This window comes from Musca autumnalis, unplaced genomic scaffold (genome assembly GCF_047663935.1).
Source record: "Musca autumnalis isolate F117 unplaced genomic scaffold, ASM4766393v1 scaffold_3, whole genome shotgun sequence".
NCBI classification, from domain to species: Eukaryota; Metazoa; Arthropoda; class Insecta; order Diptera; family Muscidae; genus Musca; species Musca autumnalis.
In genome coordinates this window covers 37141112-37154783 of record NW_027411866.1, presented here as the reverse complement: position 1 = coordinate 37154783, position 13672 = coordinate 37141112, and the positions used below count along the sequence as shown (strand labels likewise).

The following is a 13672-nucleotide window of genomic DNA, read 5'->3' as shown; positions in this document are numbered from 1 at the left end:
ATGCCTATGTCACGTCTAATTCTACTTTTAAAATATTTTGGTTGGACCCTATTTACATTAGGAAATTTTCCTTGCGGCAATTGTCAATTTGTCGGTGAGAGAGGGTGTTGAGAGGCAAAGGATTACCATATGCCTCACCTCTCTCCTCATCAAGCTGGCAATTGCCGCAAGGAAAATTGCCTAATATATGGTCTGTTCCTTTACTTTTGAAAATGGTAAAACCGGCAAAAGTAGTAAAAGTTGTAAACTGCCCCCATATGAATTGTATGGTGTCAGAAGTAAAGGAACGCTTTACGAGTAAAAAGCGGTAAAACTTTAAGATTCTTGCACGTAAAGGGAGCTATAAATATGGACTTGGTTGTGGTGGCAACCAAAATCCAAGTTTAAGCTGTCTGGCCACATATCAAATTATTTTAGTAAGTAGTGTCAATTTGGCGTTTTTTATAGTTAAACCTCACTCTTGTTTTGTGTAGTTTACAAACAGGTTCTACTGCACGGTTTACTTGAAAAGGATAACTAAAACGGCGTTTGCATTAACCTACTTTATGAGGATTTATTTGACATTTGCGCCATGGAATTGGCATTTGAAATCCAGTGGGTTTATTAAATCCGGTAAAGTGCAAAGGGGGCATAACTTGACCGTTTTTACCGGCACCATTAGTACGTTTAGATTTAAGAAATCCATTGCATTTGCAATATCAACGTATAGGTAAAATCGGTTTTATGACGAGGATTTATTTGACGTATACCCAGTGTCATTGACATTTGAAATTCTGTAGATTTCGTACATCTAATAGGAAGTTTACATTTACGAAATCCACTAGATTTCAAATGAAATTCAATGGATTTCGGGTGAGTTTTCATTTGGCCTATAAGCAAAGGAACTGACAGTTGAAATGAGGTGGATTTTGTAAATGTAAACAAAGCATAAACGTGCTATTAAAGGAGTTTTGAGTAAATAAAATTATTACTGAGCCTTTAATCTTTACTGAAAATAATTAGAAAACCCGTTCATATTCTTAGGACAGTTGTAAATGTTTTTTTCTGAATTTCCAATGAGGTATTAAAAAACAAGTAAATATCAAATAATATGAGACACGCGTTTTTTAAAGTTGTAGGTCCAAGGTTGCAATGCGACGATTTCAAAGCCACATGTTTGCTATTATCGCAATATTTCATACGTTTGTTGTTGTTGTCGACGTAAGATATACACATATATACCTACACACATTGTGTGTTTGAATGTACATAAAATGCATACACACACGCATACGTATCTTACCGCATAGCCAAGTATGTTTGTACGTATATTTGTTTATTCAATTCTTAGCATTTGGCCCAGTTTCTTCAACCAATCAAGAAAGAAAAAAATTAAAGATAGCCGAAAAAAGTTAATAAAAGATAGTCGAAAAAAATAGTTTTTGTTTCGGCTGTTGCCGTGTTCAAGGAAAACACAAAAAAGAAAGGTGTGAGTTTGGCATTTTGATGTTTATACTGGCCGATAACTTTGATATTATCTTCGATTGCAATAAAAAAGCAACTACAAGTAAATGTGACTAGTTATAATTTATAATCTTCAATAATGTCACTATTTGTTTACAATATTGATCAATACAATTAAGCTAGAGTAAAACGAGTTTGTTTGCGGGATTAATACCCAGGTTACACTTAACCAGATTAACCCAGTGGGTTTGGATTTCAAATGCCAATTCCATAGCGCAAACGTCAAATAAATCCTCTCGAAGTGGGTTAACCCGGCAAAACAACTGTAGTGTAACCGTGCTATAACCTACTTTATGAGGATTTTTTGACGTATACACAATGGAATTGTCATTTGAAAACCGTTGGGTTTATTATTATCTTCAAAATTCTAAATATAAAGGAAAACAAACACATGAAAACATATTTTGGCATTTCACAATAAATGTTCAAAGCAAATATGGGACATGTTGTTAGTGGTCACTGTTTTACAATCATACTAAAAAGAGTAGAAGATGATCTACATCTAAGCATTTGCTACCCAAGGAGATGAGATTGAAGAAAATCGCAAAACAGAAAAACTAAAAACCCACCTGGCAACTAAAATATTTCTTTTGCATGCATGCAATTTTCAATGGGAGGTTATAACTATTTACCTATAGTTACCCAAGTAGCAGTTCTACCAAGCAAAAAAAAAAAAAAAAAAACATCAGTGACGTTGACGCTACTGATGGTGATAGTTATGGCGGTGGTCGTAGTCGTCGTTATAGTACATCATGAACTGGCTGTATGGTATGGCAGGTTTTATGGGTCTCGTGGTTGAATGATTAGTATGGTCTTGCTATTACACAGTCATTATTTGTTGAGCACAGAGTGAAGAGGGGCGAATATGAGGCGACGACTCACTATCTGTATCTACGCGAGTCACGAGTCTATTATGTGTGATTATCATTAATTTAATGTATGGGCAATGTGACGAAAACAAAACTATGTTGGTTTGTTTTTTTTAAGTTATTCTTGCTATTTGTTCTGCCAAGAAACTAAAATAGACACTAACAGAGGCAAGAAATTAAATATGATTTATAAATTATATAGAATCTAGAGTAATAGTACATTTAGACTATGCTGGATTTAGCAAATCCAGTGGATTTAAGTTGTCATTTTCATACAATTTATGTCAAATAAAACCAGATAATTGCTAAATCCATCATAGTCTAAATCAGGCATAACACTGTAAATCATCTAGAGTTAGACTGTAGAAACACCCTTTCTTTCAGAAAAAAGGGTGCTCCTATAAAGAAAAGGTGCAATATGAAAGTAAGGGTGCTTCTTTGCACTTAAGATTTCACAAATTTTTCTTCGATAAAGTCAATAAATAAAAATAATATATATTTAAATGTAAACAAGTATCAGCGGACATCCACTTTAATCCTCTCAATGGTAAATCCAATAGATCCATTGGGTTAATCTTCATCTGCTAAAACCCTGCGTTTTCACACAGACTATTTTGGACAGACAATAGCAAAGTTACAAACCATTTTCACCAATCCATTAATACCCCAATAGAATATCGGATTGTAGATGACATTTTCGTCGACGATTCGTTGAAGAATCTATGAATTTTTCATGTACGACAACATGCATGATCATGTATTGCATTGTGTCTTGGCAACAAACCCAAAAATTGCTCAAAAAAGCTAGCTTTGAAATAACAGTACATATAAATAAATCCTCCTTAAGAAGGTTCCACCGACAAACAGCTCTAATTTCGACACCTCCAAATAATAGTATGCTAAGTCTAAAAAGTGAGTTTTGCAGGAGAAGCTCTCAAAGTTTGTTTATAACTTCTGTTCGGATTTAGTAGGGCCGTCAATGACAAATAGCAAGGCAATGTCTGTAAAGCAGTCGTCAACGAAATAACGGGGTTTTTGTCTTCCAAGTCGCCATTGACAACAGCTTCGCTTAACTTGTCGCCCATGTTGTCGTGCATGAATACTGGGACACTTGTGTGAAAAAGTCGTCAACTATCGCACTCTTGTCTTAAAGACACTTTCTATTGGGACTTTGCTCAAAACACATTTGAAAATGTGTAAATGTATAGCTGAAAAAGGTATGTATTTTTGCTATTGTCTGCTCATGGCAGAATTAACAGTTCAGTACTGTGAAATGTCAAAAATGTTTTCCAAAAATAAAGCGATTCACATAACTTTTTTCAACAAAATTTCATTAGGAAGGTATTCAGAAAGGTAAGTCAGGTAGTATTCATAAAGGCAGGTATCCTAAAAAAATCACAACTATTAATTTAAAGGTTTGTCCTTTTATTTTTGTGTTTTCAATTTCAACAACTTTTTTGACAGCTTGCAGTACATCAGCTGGTCTGATGCGGGTACCTTGTATGCCCAAATCTGTCGTTTGTAAACGCCTGGTTAAAGCATGATACAATAAGAAGGTAGCGTTATCAGCCCAGCTGATGGTAACATAATGTGTCAATTGCATTGAATTTATGTCAAATTTTGACATCTAATGTTACCAAGGTTAAAGTGACACTAAAATCTGCCTGGCCACATATCAAACTTAAGCGGGGTACACACGATCAGTTTTGACTGTCGATTTTTCGGAATTATCGATAACTGTCCAACCGTACAGCAACCACAAAATATTTTGTGGTTGCCTGATGTCTGACAAAAATGAACGGTCACATTGGCAAGCAACCGATTATTTGAGCAAAACTGACAGCCAAAACTGATCGTGGGTACCCCGCTTTAAGGCATGGGTACATAAGCTGCCTCGTCTGGTTGCCTTGCTTTCCTGCTTCATTTCTGACATAACATCAAATAAATGGACAAAGAAGGCCGAGCCAATTTCGAACTAGGTTGCCCTTTATATGTCAAAAATGAAGCAGGAAAGCAAGGCAATCAGGCAGATCAGCTTATGTACGCAGGCCTTTAGAGATGGCAAACTATCGACATTTCCAATATTAGATATTTTCGATATTTCATTTCAAAAAAATCTATAGCTATCGATATTATCGTTAATTTTTCATCACCATTAATTTGGAAATAAAACTGGCGGAAATGTCTAAGCTTTTTTGATATTTTGCACAAGCACTGCACAGATATATAAAGTAAAAAACAAAACTGCTTTTATTTGATAAGAAGTCACAAAAATACAATTTACTTTTCCGAAAAATTTGTACCGTGTGACTAAGGACCTTTTTTCTCTGATCCACAAAATTCTGTTCATCTGTTCATTTCCATAGATTTTAGGTTAAAGATTTTTAATCCGTAATATCAATAGGCAAAACTTTCTATCGATATTGAATATTTAAAAAGTAGACGATACAATCGACAGTGCCATCGATTTTTTGCCAGCTCTAAGTCCGTATTTAGTCCCGGTCCACACTAGCGTGAATTTCATTAAAAAATTTCATGAAACTAGGCGTTTTTAGGTCGAATCCCCCACTACACCAATTTCATGATTTTACCCTACTATGGAACTCGATCTAGAAACGCCTAATTTCATGAAATTTTTTAATGAAATTCAAGCTAGTGTGAACCGGGACTTACATTAGGCAATTTTCCTTGCGGCAATTGTCAGTTTGATGGAGAGGGAGGTAAGGTATATGGCAGAGATGCACACGAAAAGCATGCTATTGTTGGCAATTGTATGGGAAAGAGAGTTGTGTTTAACGTTTTCGTAAAGGCGTGTGCATGGCTGGTATATGGTAACCCTTTGCCTCTCAACACCCTCTCTCATCCAAAAACTGACAATTGCCGCAAGGAAAATGGCCTAATGTAAATTGGGATTAATCAAATTGTTTTAATAAGTAGTGTCAATTTAGCGTTGTTTTTATTAACACCTTGCTCTAGTTTTGTGTAGTTCACAAACTAGTTCCACTGTGGGATTTGCTTGTAGAGGATAACTGACACCACCGATAGAAGCTATAGATTGCAATGGTACCTTAAACTTGGGACCTTATGGTACGTTTAGATTTACGAAAAACACAGGATTTAAACATTTATGTATGTTATGCCTGATTAAGACCCGTTCTTACATCTTGTCTGTAAAGTCCATTTTTGTTATGCCTTACTTTAAGAAAAGTAAGGAATAAAGTTCGCAATATCAAGGATTTGTTATTACATCTTTCATTTAGAATAAATGTTATATTTTGTAAAAATATGGCAATATCAAGCAAAAAAATCTGCATACGTCAAATTACTCAAAGTTTGCCTGTTTGCAGCATACTCCCGGGCGCACTTTAAATTTTAAAGGAAACACAAAGTTCCTTTTAATTTATCTGACACTTTTTTAAACCAAACTTGTAAGAATAAAAAACGGTTTATCTGTCTGATACCGGCCAACATTTAACTACAGAGAGGATATAATAACGTGCCTTAGAATATTCATAAATCCTCCACTCGATTTAATAAATCCAGTACAACAAATCCTACAGCATTTAGATATACCATTGTAGGATTTATATGACAGTCAGTTGATGCATTATTTTGCCATCGCCACTATAGACATTTGCGGATGTCGAAACAAATATGGAAATTTAAAACAAACGTTAAAGAACTTTTTATTTAATTAGTTCCTACTTCCTTCTTTTTTTCAGTTTTTGTTGTTTGCCAAGCAAAATGTATACAAACTGCACGTGAAATAAAGGGTGTCCAAGTAGAACGATATTTTGAAATTTGGCGCCATTCGAAGTGTCATTGTTTGACATTTGAACAATTGTTATTGTTTGCTAGTAGAAGGTACGAGGTTAGTAAAAATGGAGTGCTACACGAATGAACAACGCATTATCATTGGTATTGTAGAGACAACATGAAAATGCTGATTTTGCCGATAAAATCATCTTCATTGACTAGGCCTATTTACATCTTGATGTGTTCGTCAATAGGCAGAATTGTCGCATTTGGGGTGAGGAAAATCATCGAGTGATTCACGAGAAGCAAATGCATCCGTTTCACTGTTTGGTGTGGTTTTTGGGCTGGAGGAATCATTGGACCTTCTTTATGAAAATCAAGCAGGTCAAGCGCAAACAGTCAGTGGTGTTCAGTTTTTTTCTTGCCTAGAATTGAATAAATGAATGTGAAGGACATGCGGTTTCAACAAGACGGCGCGACATGTCATGCAGCCAGATAAACAATTCAATTTCTGCATCAGTCATTTCCCGGTCGTGTTATTTCGCGTTTTGGAGACCAGAATTGGCCGCCTAGACCGTGCGATTTAACATCTTCAGATTTTTTCTTTGGGGTTTTTTGGAAGTCGATGGTTTACGCGAATAAGCCGAATGACAAAACAAATCCACTCAATGCGAGATTTTTTCTGTATGGCAAATCTGGTAGATTATGACCGGGTTTAGCAAATAAATTCTGATAATGCACTAAATCCGGCTAATACCCCATTTGCACTTAACCGGATTTAATAAACCCTCTGGTTTGCAAATGTAAATTCCATAGCGCAAACGTCAAATAAATCCTGGCAAAAAAGGTTAACCCAGTAAAAAATGATTTGTTTGCTTGCCTCACGCTCAATTTCATTTAAATGAACAAAGGTCAGGTACTATCTGATATAAATGCGATCTTGGATTTCTTTATTCTTTTACACATGGTAGAATAAAGTAAAGGTAGGCCACAGCTCACAGCTGATTACAATTTTTTTCTTTTCATGGCCTAATCTGTCAAAAGCAGTGTTGACATTTTGTACTGTTTTGGACATTATGCAATAATAAAGGTAGATGTATCGCTGAATTGTTCCAACAAAAAACTTCTGCTGTATCACTATATCTTAAAATTGAAAACATGGACAAAAAATGTGTATTCGCGTGGCAAAATTGATTGTTGTTGAAATTGTTGATTTTTAATAGTAAAACTTACGGATGAACGATTTATCAATTATTGATATTAATTCAAATTTGTTCAAAAAAGTTCGGGAATGTAAATGTTACGATTTTTTTAAAAATTATACTGATATTTATCTGCAAATCGGATGCCAGCAATCAAGGCCAGCGTACATAAGCTGCCTCGCCTGGCTGCCTTGCTTTCCTGCTTCATTTCTGACATAATCAAAATAAAAGAATAAAGAAGGCGGAGCAAATTTCGAACTGTGTTGCCCTTTTCTTCTTTATAATCTTATCAGAAGCAAGCAAGGCTAGTAGGCGATGTAGCTTATGTACCGAAGGCTTTAGTTCCATATGTTTTTATAAAACGGACTAGCTATGCAGATACATCTACCATTATTATTGTACCATGCCATTTGACGTTTTAAGCCATGGCTGCAGGGTAGCATTTTTCAGTGATTTTCATACCTGGCCTACCTCCACTTTATTGTATCATGCTTTTACAGAAATTGAGGCTTGGATAAGCCTGAATTGCTCATTGTGTTCTCACCTTTGTGCAAAGGCCGTTTGGTAACTCATATCTAAATAGCCTATGAAAGTGGCAACCCACGTTTAATGGCCTGTTCCCGTACTTTATAAAGTGGTAAAAGTCGTAAACGATTTTCATGTAAATTTTGTGTACGATAACGCAAAATGTGTAAAAGTGGTAAAAATTTTAAAAACTTTTTAGTTCTGGAACAGAGCTTGAATTGTTTTAATAAGTAGTGTCAATTTAGCGTTTTTCTACTAAAATTTCAATCTGTTTTGTGTAGTTTACAAAAGGTCTGTGCGATAACCCAAAAGTTTGTACAACAGCTTGTTTATATTATAGATTTTTGACGGATTAACCTTCTATATAAGGATTTATTTGACGTATAGACAATAGAAGTGACATTTGATTGGTTATGTGTAAACGTACTATAAGTCAAAGAACCCATTGGATTATGGGGATTTATTTAACATATAAGCAGTGGAATTGAAATTTGAAATCCAGTGGTTTTCGTAAATCTAAATGTACTATAATAACGTAAATCTTTAAATCCACACACACCCACACACAAAATCTCAATATTTGTTGTTTGTACCGTCATAAGTAGTCCATTATTAGAATTTCATCAGTTTGCAAAACAACTGAAAGTTGAAATAATCACGAGAATGCCTATACATTTCTATAAATAGACAAACAAATTTTTAAAACATGTAAAATAATGTCACGAGATCTAAATTAAAAATCCATTTAGAATTTTTGTTTGCAAAATTAAAGTGTTTGTATACACACACATATTGACCAGAAAGAACAAAATGTTGTCAATACCAAGGCATATTTATAGAAGGTAGAAGTGACAATCAGCTGTATTTTTATTTTCAAAGTGTAATAGGGTCTACTCATGAAATTTGAAACTTCGAAATTTGTTACCATAAAATATTTCTTTTCACCCAAAGTCTGTGTTTAGACACACAAATTTCTCGGGAAAGTAAATTGAGTTTTTGGGAGAGAGCGGAGAGGAAAGAGCTCCTCAATACTCTTTCCTACCCCCTATTGCCTAAAAACTGAATTTACTTACCCGTGTGTCTAAACACGGACTAAACGTGTAATAAAAACGGCCTACGACAGTTCTGAATACTTTATATTTACATTTTAATTCAAATTTGTTCTATTTTATTGATTGATTCCGTATTTAGCTTCTTCAGAAACCGAAAAACGAAATTTTTTTCGGAATGAAACCACTTTTAGTTTCTAAAGTGGAATAGTATTTGTTGGAAACATGTCACTTTAAAACACTCCAAAAACACTTAAAAATAATAAAAATATTGTTTTATTAAGAAAATTTCATTTAATTTCATAATTGTTTATCCTTTTATTTTAAAAATTCGCACATTTCCATTATTTCTCAATCAAAGAAACCAATCATTAACAAAGTATTGCCACATAATTTTTTCGTTGCTAATTTGTAAAAACTAAACAAGCTGGCATTACGAATGATAAATCAAAAGCTTTGTTCCTTTACGTTAAAGTTCCTTCATGTTTTACCATTTTTAACTCGAAAAGCGTTCCTTAACAACAAAAAGTAGTAAAACTGGAAGCAATTTTTAAGAGAGTGAGAGAGAGCCAAAATGGCTTTCTCTTTTACTACATTCTGCCCGACAAATTTCGTTGTGTAAAAAATGGAAAATCTGTCAAACTGCTGATTTGACATTTATTTGACAATTAAGGCAAAAGGAAAAAAAAAGAAACTACGCGCTTTGTCAAAGCAAAATAAAAATAAATTAAATAAAATAATAAAAATTTAAACCAGTGGAACAAAAAATAAAAAACAGTGAAATTTATTTTGTTTGTTATTTTGTTTTTAAGCAGCCATTTTTGTTTTTTGACATTGCTGCCAGATATACTATTTTTCCGTTTACGTGAGAGCAATTTTCGCAGTTCTCTGAGAGAACTTCCCTCTTTTGCTACTTTTACTATTAAAAAAAATTAAGGAACAAAGCTAAAGCAATGATAAAAGAAAACAAAAGGCGAAAGAAGTGCGCCTCAATTACAGAAACAATAGAAAAATTGAAAATCCAATAAAAATTAACTTTCTTTTCGCACAAAAAATGCTTTTTTGCACAACATTTTCACAATTCCCACATCTACAGTGTTTACTAATCATATGTTTTTGTTTTGTTTCTTTTGATTCCTCTAATGTTGCCATATTTATAATAATAAGATTTTCGGAATTCACCAAATCGATCGAAATCTGAAGAAGCTAAAACAAAAACGATCGAAATAAAAGTACGAAATTGAAACCATTCCGATCAGAATCTGTGACATGCCTGTTAGTTTTTCCTAAAAAATGTTAAAACGACCCTATTATTCAATATATTTGTTTTTACTTTTATTTTCAATAACAACAATGTTGTTTTTGTAAAATTGTTAGTTGTTGCAATTCATGCAACTACCAATATGCCTTGCATTAATGGGTACTTTACACGATATGTATTTTACATATGGGTTGTCACTTTTTATATACGAAATGTATACGCAAAGTGACAACCCATATGTAAAATACATATCGTGTAAAGTACCCATAAGCTTTTTAAACTTTTTGTCCCGATTTACATTAGTCCATATTTACATTAGGCAATTTTCCTTGCGGCAATTGTCAGTTTGTCGGTAAGAGAGGGTGTTGAGAGGCAAAGGGTTACCATATTCCTCAGCCCTCTCTTCACCAAACTGGCGAGTTTATTATTATTATTAATATCCAGGTTCCTAGGTGGAACATAGGGCAACAAAAAACTGGCGAATTTACTTGCGGCAATTTTCTCGTTCCTTGCCTCTTGCGCTTATAAAAGGCAATTCTGTTCCGACAAGTTTGTTTTCAAAACAAAGAAAATAATGTCAAATGCGAAAAATATAAAAGGAATTGCCTTAAAATTGCCGGTACGAGCAATTTTTTCCATTTCCATTCCCCTTACGCGTTTCTCCTACAAAAAGGGACTTGTCGCAAGTAAACTTGCCTAATGTAAATAGGGACTTTAATAATAATTTTCAACTCATGGTAGAACAAACCAGGTAAAGTAAATACTACAACAAATAAAGGTTGTTTTTTAAGCCCGATAGAACTTGAAATTTTAAAAAATAACACAAAAAATTAAATTGTAATCAACAATTTTTTTATTCGAAAGATCAATACGTGACATTAACATTTGAAAATGATTTCGGGCATATGGGCACCGCGGCTGTTCTTGACGAAGTGCATTCTGGACGTCCAATTTTTGGCCACCTTTTCGAGCACTGCTGGCCGTATGTCACGAATAACACGAACAATGCTGGCCTCCAAGGCATCAATTGTTGCTGGTTTATCAGTATAAACCAGTGACTTCACGTAGCCCCACAGGAAATAATCGAGAGGTGTCAAATCGCACGACCTTGGAGGCCAATTGACAGATCCACTTCTCGAAATCAACTTATCGCCAAATTTTGATTTCAATAAGTCGATGGTTGCGTTCGCCGTATGGCACGTAGCGCCATCCTGTTGAAACCACATCTCCTCCGGATCAATGTCATCCATATTTTCAAACAAAAAATCATTGATCATGGTGCGGTAACGATCTCCATTGACCGTAACGCGAGCTCCGGCCTCATTTTTAAAGAAATAAGGTCCGATGATGCCACCAGCGTGAAAACCGCACCATACGGTGCATTTTTCTAGATGTAATGGAGTCTGTAGGGTCTCTTGTGGATTGGTGTCACTCCATATGCGGCAATTTTGCTTATTAACAAACCCGTTAAAAATTTGTTTTTGTTTGTAATGTTACTGTCACCGGAAAATGTAAACAAAATAAGAAAATGTCTATAAATTATTTGAATTTAAAAAACTATTAATTTTTCACATTTGATTGAATATTTTGGAAAACATGAATGAAAACTCGTTAGATTTTCAATTTGAATGTTTCCATATCATTCCACCAAATGCTTTTTTCCCGCAGAGAGTATAATTCTTGCAAATATGTTTGAGGTCGCTGGAAATTCATTGAAAAAGGAGAAGCTGTTTCAATCTTTTGTTTTTGAAATCAAAGAACACATGTTTATTAGGGCTTTATTTTTTCAAACTTATCAAAATACCACACCATATTAACAAATTTTCTACCGCCTCTATAAGCGGTGTTTTAGTGTTCGGCATGTCATTTATATGAAGAAGTTTTTTCTGAAGAATATATTTAAATCCCTAATATACATTGAACGTAGAAATAAATATAAAAAATGTCTTATGGAATTTGAAACTAACATTACAAATATATTTTGTTTATTGCTAAAACCCATTGATGATATGACAACAATCTTTTTACCATTTTTCAACATTTTCTTCTAGTTTCTTCTTTTCATCTAGTCCAACAATATTTTCTTCTTTTTTCGTGTGTTCTTCCGGGTTTTTTGCATATAAAAGCCCACACAAAAATGTTCTTTTTATTAACCTAATATTGTTCTGTTGGAAGAGCGAAAAAAAACATAAAAACAAAAAAAAATCTTTTCTCTCTTTGCGGAGGAGAGGAATGTATATTTTTTTGAGTTTTTGAACAAAAATATGTTTTTTATTGCGGTTGTCTTTTGCTTTTGGGGTTAAAAATAAAATGCATTTATAAATACAAAGTACAATAAATTCAACAATGTCTTTTAAAATAGGCAGGTATGTACGAACGTGCATACATATCATATGTATGTTTGTATCTGTATGTGTTAGAAATTCAATTTCATTTACATGTTTTTATTTTAACTTCCTCATAATAATGGGGGTCATCATTGGTCAAACCAAAGTCTCGTGGTACGGAAGTAGGGACACATACATACAAACACTATGATTTTGTTCATTGTTGTTTTTTGTTTTCCTGTTATCTGCTATGCCTTGTTTTGTTTACATCGGAAACTGGTATAAAAGAAATGTGCAATCGATTTTCATTAGCATGAAAAAGGTTACTTTACTGGGAGTATTTTCAAAATGGTGCATATTAAATGCCCTAAAATCAAATCAATGACGCGCAAAATTCTGTAGATGCTAAGTCATACCGCTTGCTTTAAAATAGTTTTTATATGTTTTAAACAAAATATCCTATTACTTATGGAATTCTGTAACTCATTTTTCGAGTTACCGACAAAAATCGATAAAATTAAAATGCTTATTATTTCGGTAATTTCCGATTTTCTTCGGTAAGTTTACAACCAAAATAAAGCTGACGCTAAGTCCTATCGATAGCAACAGTATTTTATTGAAACTTTTCATTCATAATTTTGCGTTTTAATTCTACCGATTTCTGTCGGTAACTTAAAAAATGAGTTATAGAATTCCACTACTGCTTGTCATCTAACATTTCCTTAAAATTTGTTTGTTGCTTTTTTATTTCTTTTTTCCTATGTGTGTGAACACACATGCCTATTTATATACATATATAGACTTAAAACAAATGCCACATTTCGTTTAGCGGCTTTTAATAATGTGGCTAGGGTGTGAAATTATGACACATTCAATTATGTAGATATGTTGTGTTGTTATGACATTTACTCTACTTTTAGAAATAGACACAAATTTTACAGTGGTTCGATTGTTTACCTGTTGTAGGAAAATGTGCATGTTTTTAAACTTGTATTTAACGGAAGTGACAACTTAAATGATGATTTTTTTCTAAAATCCATTTGAGGTTAACTACCCAGCAAAAAAAATAGAAGTGGTGCAATGTAGAGTTATGATTTCACTACATCCTTCGATGCAGTCCACACGGAGTTATGAAAAATGAACTCCGTTCGAAACATTTTATAAGCAGTTGCTTTAGGAT

At 33.8% G+C, this 13672-nt stretch overlaps 1 protein-coding gene across 1 annotated transcript in view; it reads right to left on the bottom strand.

The window, feature by feature from the left end:
- CHES-1-like (Checkpoint suppressor 1-like) overlaps positions 1–13672 on the bottom strand; it is a 68500-nt gene that overhangs the window by 48295 nt on the left and 6533 nt on the right. The window lies entirely within an intron of this gene.